We start from the raw sequence: 5,896 nt of genomic DNA, 5'->3' as shown, positions 1-5,896 counted from the left end.
TTAATAGGTATAATGGGATATAAAGGAGGAATATGTGAAGTGGTGTCTGATTTAGCTTCCTGGCAAATTTTACAAGACGCTAAAACTCGTCGTACACGTTTCTCCATGTTGGTAAAATAACAGTTCTGTCTCAGTATAAGAAAACATTTTCGTGCTCCGTAATGTGCGTAACTTAAATGAGTGTACCAGATTAATTTGTTGACCAATTCGTCAGGAATGCATAATAACCAATTGTTGCTGTCAGGATGAGAGCGGCGAAACAGAATGTCATTGCGTACAGTGTAGTGGTTTCTAATCGTAACATTTTTCCTATCTTGCCAAAGGTGTTTAATTTCTTTCCACACATTGTCTTTATTTTGCTCCTTTGCTATGTCCTGTAATGACAATGAAATAAAGTTTTCAAATGCAACTTGCTGAATGTACATGACACTGAAATTTGCTTTGCAGAAGTTGGTCGCTACGTCTTGCTGATTGTTGCTGAGAGAACGCGATAGTGCGTCTGCTATAACATTTTGCGTGCCGGGAATGTGAACTATTGTAAAATTAAATTCCTGTAAATAAAGTTTCCATCTGCTTAATCTGTCGTGCGTGAATTTGGCCGAAAGTAAAAATTGTATCGCTCTGTGGTCTGTGTAAACTGTGGTATGTCTGCCATAAAGAAAATGCCTAAATCTCGTGAAAGCCCATACAACACATAATGTTTCCAGTTCTGTAACGGAGTAATTTCGCTCAGCAGGTGACAAAATGCGGCTTGCAAATGCGATGTTTTTAATTACTGTAGAGCCATCTTCTTCTATTTCCTGAAAAATGTGTACGCCTAAAGCGGTGTTGGAACTGTCGGTGGCAATGGAAAAATTTCTGGTAAGATCTGGGTGCGATAAAAGTGGTGCATTCAACAGAGCATGTTTCGGGTTCATGAATTCAAAATGTGCTTGCTTATCCCAAGACCAAATACTGTTTTTACCTGTTAATTGGCATAGTCTAGGCGTGTCTAAAGCAGAATGATGAATAAATTTACGAAAAAAGTTAATTAAGCCCAAAAAACTGCGTAATTGCTTCTTCGTCGTAGGAACGGTAAAATCACGTAGAGCTTGAAGTTTTTCCGGATCTGGTGCAATGCCTTCTGCTGAAATCACGTGTCCAAGAAATTTTATGGAAGTTTTGCCAAAGTGCGATTTACTGAGGTTAACTGTGAGTCCTCGTGCATGAAAAGTTTGCAACAGTTGTTCAAGAATCAGATTGTGTTCAGTCCAATTAGCTTCTGCGATAAGAATATCGTCTACGTACGTCGTAATTCTGTCTTTAAGTTCTGTCGGAAGTATAGTGTTCAAACCACGAATAAAAGCTGCAGAGGAAATAGTTAAGCCGAACGGTAATTTGCGAAATTGATAACAGTCGCCGAAACAGAGAAAAGCTGTGTATTTTCTGCAGTTCGGATGAAGTTGAATTTGCCAAAATCCCGATTTCAAATCTAGTGTAGAATAAACAGCTGTACCGTGAAATTTCTGTAAAAGTTCCTCTAGTGTCTGTGGTCGATCTGTTTCGTTAATAATAATGTCATTAATGTGACGTGAATCAAGTACAAGGCGAAGTGAGCCATCTTTTTTCTTAACAATATGCAGCGGGTTTATGTACGGACTAACTGCTGGTTCAATAATTCCTTGATCAAGCATATCCTGCAATTCTTTTTTAACTTGTTCTCTGTGAATATATGGAATGGGATAATGCTTTGCTTTAAATGTATCATGCTGTTTGACTTGAAATTCATACATAAATCCGGACATAGTACCAGGAACGTTGTCAAAAACTGGAGCTTGCTGTAAAAGAATCTTGTGTAACTGCGTTCGTTCGTCGTCTGTAGTTGCACTGCTTTGTCTAACTTTATCGGAAATCATTTGCATTACGTCGTAGTCAACTTCGTCTGGAGTATTATAGTTGTGTACGTACGTATCTGTGAACAATGTGGGATTACAGGCTATGTTACGTGTTGCGGAAATGACCTCTGTGCGGTTAATTGTTTGCTCTTCCGCAGATAATGAGTGCTGAAATTCTAAAGCAAGTTGTACATTTTCATCCTTTAACATTAAATAAGAATTCTGAAAATCAATGACTGCGTCGTGTTGCACCAGAAAATTCGTACCTAAAATAACGTCTGTTGTCAATAAAGGAACAATCCAAAAATTAGAGTGGAAAGTATGACCTGCAATACAAAATGATAAATGCGTCTGTAATTTAACGTCTACTCCTTTACTCGGTACTGCTCCTTTCACTTTTGTTTTGCCTAAAGGTAAAGTCGGATAAGTATTCTCTTTGTTGCACTCGTTGAAAGTCTCCTCATTTATTACTGATATAGGTGATCCGGAATCAATTACTGCTGAGAATTTCGATGAACCAGTTTTAATTTCGATGACAGGATGTGAAATAGTTTTCTGAACAAATGGTCTTTCCTGTAAGAGAGTGTCTCTGATGTCGTCAAAAGTAATTACATTTTCGTGAACAACATTTTGCGTGTCTAAGGTAGTGCTTGTATTATTGGAAGATGCGTCCTGTACATTATCTAGTCAGATTCTATCTGACGTGTTATTATTATTAGGAGGATTCTGTGGCATTTCGACTATTTGAACTGTCCTATTACTTCTTCCAGACGTGTTACGCTCTGGATGGTACCTACTGTCGGGTTCATTCATGAGAATATGTTCTTGCGTATGATTTTGCTGTTGGTGAGACCGACTGTTATTATATGTACGCTGGTAATTGTGCTCATCGTTTTTACGTCTGTCGTAATAGTCATTCCTATACGGTGTATTGCGATGGGAATTGAAATACTGTCTTCTTTGTACGTAGTTGTTTCCTTGCTGCCGTACGTTACTATTTCTTGTATCAGGGACTATACGTGCACGCGGCGAAACATTAAAGCCTGGTTGACCTTGTGCATTCCATTGTTGGTTAGGCATGCTAACCGGCTGGTTTTGATGTTGTTGTTGTGAAATACCTCTATTGTTACTAAAGTGCGGTTCCTGTTGCTGAAAAGTTTGACGATATTGATAATTAGAATTTTAAAACTTCCTGGCAGATTAAAACTGTGTGCCCGACCGAGACTCGAACTCGGGACCTTTGCCTTTCGCGGGCAAGTGCTCTACCAACTGAGCTACCGAAGCACGACTCACGCACGGTACTCACAGCTTTACTTCTGCCAGTATCTCGTCTCCTACCTTCCAAACTTTACAGAAGCTCTTCTGCGAACCTTGCAGAACTAGCACTCCTGAAAGAAAGGATATAGCGGAGACATGGCTTAGCCACAGCCTGGGGGATGTTTCCAGAATGAGATTTTCACTCTGCAGCGGAGTGTGCGCTGATATGAAACTTCCTGGCAGATTAAAACTGTGTGCCCGACCGAGACTCGAACTCGGGACCTTTGCCTTTCGCGGGCAAGTGCTCTACCAACTGAGCTACCGAAGCACGACTCACGCACGGTACTCACAGCTTTACTTCTGCCAGTATCTCGTCTCCTACCTTCCAAACTTTACAGAAGCTCTTCTGCGAACCTTGCAGAACTAGCACTCCTGAAAGAAAGGATATAGCGGAGACATGGCTTAGCCACAGCCTGGGGGATGTTTCCAGAATGAGATTTTCACTCTGCAGCGGAGTGTGCGCTGATATGAAACTTCCTGGCAGATTAAAACTGTGTGCCCGACCGAGACTCGAACTCGGGACCTTCGCCTTTCGCGGGCAAGTGCTCTACCAACTGAGCTACCGAAGCACGACTCACGCACGGTACTCACAGCTTTACTTCTGCCAGTATCTCGTCTCCTACCTTCCAAACTTTACAGAAGCTCTTCTGCGAACCTTGCAGAACTAGCACTCCTGAAAGAAAGGAGTGCTAGTTCTGCAAGGTTCGCAGAAGAGCTTCTGTAAAGTTTGGAAGGTAGGAGACGAGATACTGGCAGAAGTAAAGCTGTGAGTACCGTGCGTGAGTCGTGCTTCGGTAGCTCAGTTGGTAGAGCACTTGCCCGCGAAAGGCAAAGGTCCCGAGTTCGAGTCTCGGTCGGGCACACAGTTTTAATCTGCCAGGAAGTTTCATATCAGCGCACACTCCGCTGCAGAGTGAAAATCTCATTCTGGAAACATCCCCCAGGCTGTGGCTAAGCCATGTCTCCGCTATATCCTTTCTTTCAGGAGTGCTAGTTCTGCAAGGTTCGCAGAAGAGCTTCTGTAAAGTTTGGAAGGTAGGAGACGAGATACTGGCAGAAGTAAAGCTGTGAGTACCGTGCGTGAGTCGTGCTTCGGTAGCTCAGTTGGTAGAGCACTTGCCCGCGAAAGGCAAAGGTCCCGAGTTCGAGTCTCGGTCGGGCACACAGTTTTAATCTGCCAGGAAGTTTCATATCAGCGCACACTCCGCTGCAGAGTGAAAATCTCATTCTGGAAACATCCCCCAGGCTGTGGCTAAGCCATGTCTCCGCTATATCCTTTCTTTCAGGAGTGCTAGTTCTGCAAGGTTCGCAGAAGAGCTTCTGTAAAGTTTGGAAGGTAGGAGACGAGATACTGGCAGAAGTAAAGCTGTGAGTACCGTGCGTGAGTCGTGCTTCGGTAGCTCAGTTGGTAGAGCACTTGCCCGTGAAAGGCAAAGGTCCCGAGTTCGAGTCTCGGTCGGGCACACAGTTTTAATCTGCCAGGAAGTTTCATATCAGCGCACACTCCGCTGCAGAGTGAAAATCTCATTCTGGAATTAGAATTTTGGCTGTTATTAGAATTTTGGTAGTTGTCGTTCCTAAAGCGTCTGTTATCTTTCCTATTGAAATTACGTGTCTGATCATAATTGCTGTACTTTTGTTGACCTTGGTTATTATAAGAAAAGTTTTTGTTTACAAAAGAATAATCAGATTGCTGTACTTCCAAGAGCTGTAAAAGATCTCTGAACGCTGAAATATTTTCTTTTTGCTGACCTGTTAGAAGTGACACTCGTAATGACCGTGGTAATTTGGAAATGCATAATTGTATCAGTGCGGATTCACTGTACGGTTCACTCAGGTATTGGTTTTGTTGTACCATGTGCTCAAAAAATTGCGTCACACTGGGAAAATTTGAGTTCTCGTAATTCGGCAAACTAATTAACTGATCTTTAATTCCGCGCTGTGTCGTCTTCGACCAATACGCTGACAGAAAAGCATTCTGAAATTCCTCTACCGAGTAACATTGCCTCGCGATCGGTCTCATACGAGTTGCCGGTTCGCCTTCCAAAAAGCTGCAAATAAATTCAAGTTTATGCGTTACAGGCCAAGTCGGTGGAAGAGCAAAGCTAAATTGTTGAATCCAATCCAGTGGGTGAATCTGCGTTCTATCGTTTTTAAAAACTTTAAACTTTCTCACTGACAGAAAATGTTTGTAATCGAAATTATCATCTCTGTGTGGTGGAACAGGTTCAGGATCGTAAGAGAATCTATTGAACTGTGGTTGATCAGAATCTAAGTCCCGTACTCTCTGCAGATTACCCAAATTATACGCGCTGCGTGAGTCTGACACATGTTCATATAGTGGCGTCTGTTGTGGTATGTTATTAACTGAAATGTTTTTCATCTCTGTTACTTCTTGTTGTAAATTTGATAACTTCGTACGTAACGTGTTGTTAGATGAATCGATCTCATTAATTGTCTGCTGTAAATTTTGAAATTCAGGTGTTTGGATAAATGAAACCGGTGCAGTATCGTCTGATTTATTGTCATTAGTATTTTCGATAACATCAATACGACTGGCCAATTCATCACATTTTTCAATCAGTATCTTAACCTGATCATCGGTTTTAGAATCAGACGCATTAATCTGTTTTTGCAACTTACGCGTAGTTTCGCTCAGTTTTTTAACATCAGCTTTGATGACATCGCAATCCTGTGTTAGATCT

At 41.8% G+C, this 5,896-nt stretch overlaps 1 non-coding gene across 1 annotated transcript; it reads left to right on the top strand.

The window, feature by feature from the left end:
• Window positions 1-4,580: 4,580 nt before the first annotated feature.
• On the top strand, window positions 4,581-4,655 carry Trnas-uga. Its single transcript has one exon. It is a non-coding gene; the product is annotated as a tRNA-Ser (tRNA).
• Window positions 4,656-5,896: the final 1,241 nt, after the last annotated feature.

The sequence above is a fragment of the Schistocerca piceifrons genome, chromosome 2 (assembly GCF_021461385.2).
Source record: "Schistocerca piceifrons isolate TAMUIC-IGC-003096 chromosome 2, iqSchPice1.1, whole genome shotgun sequence".
In the NCBI taxonomy this organism is placed as follows: Eukaryota; Metazoa; Arthropoda; class Insecta; order Orthoptera; family Acrididae; genus Schistocerca; species Schistocerca piceifrons.
The sequence above is the reverse complement of the archived record's forward strand: the minus strand, read 5'-3'. Positions and strand labels throughout refer to the sequence as shown.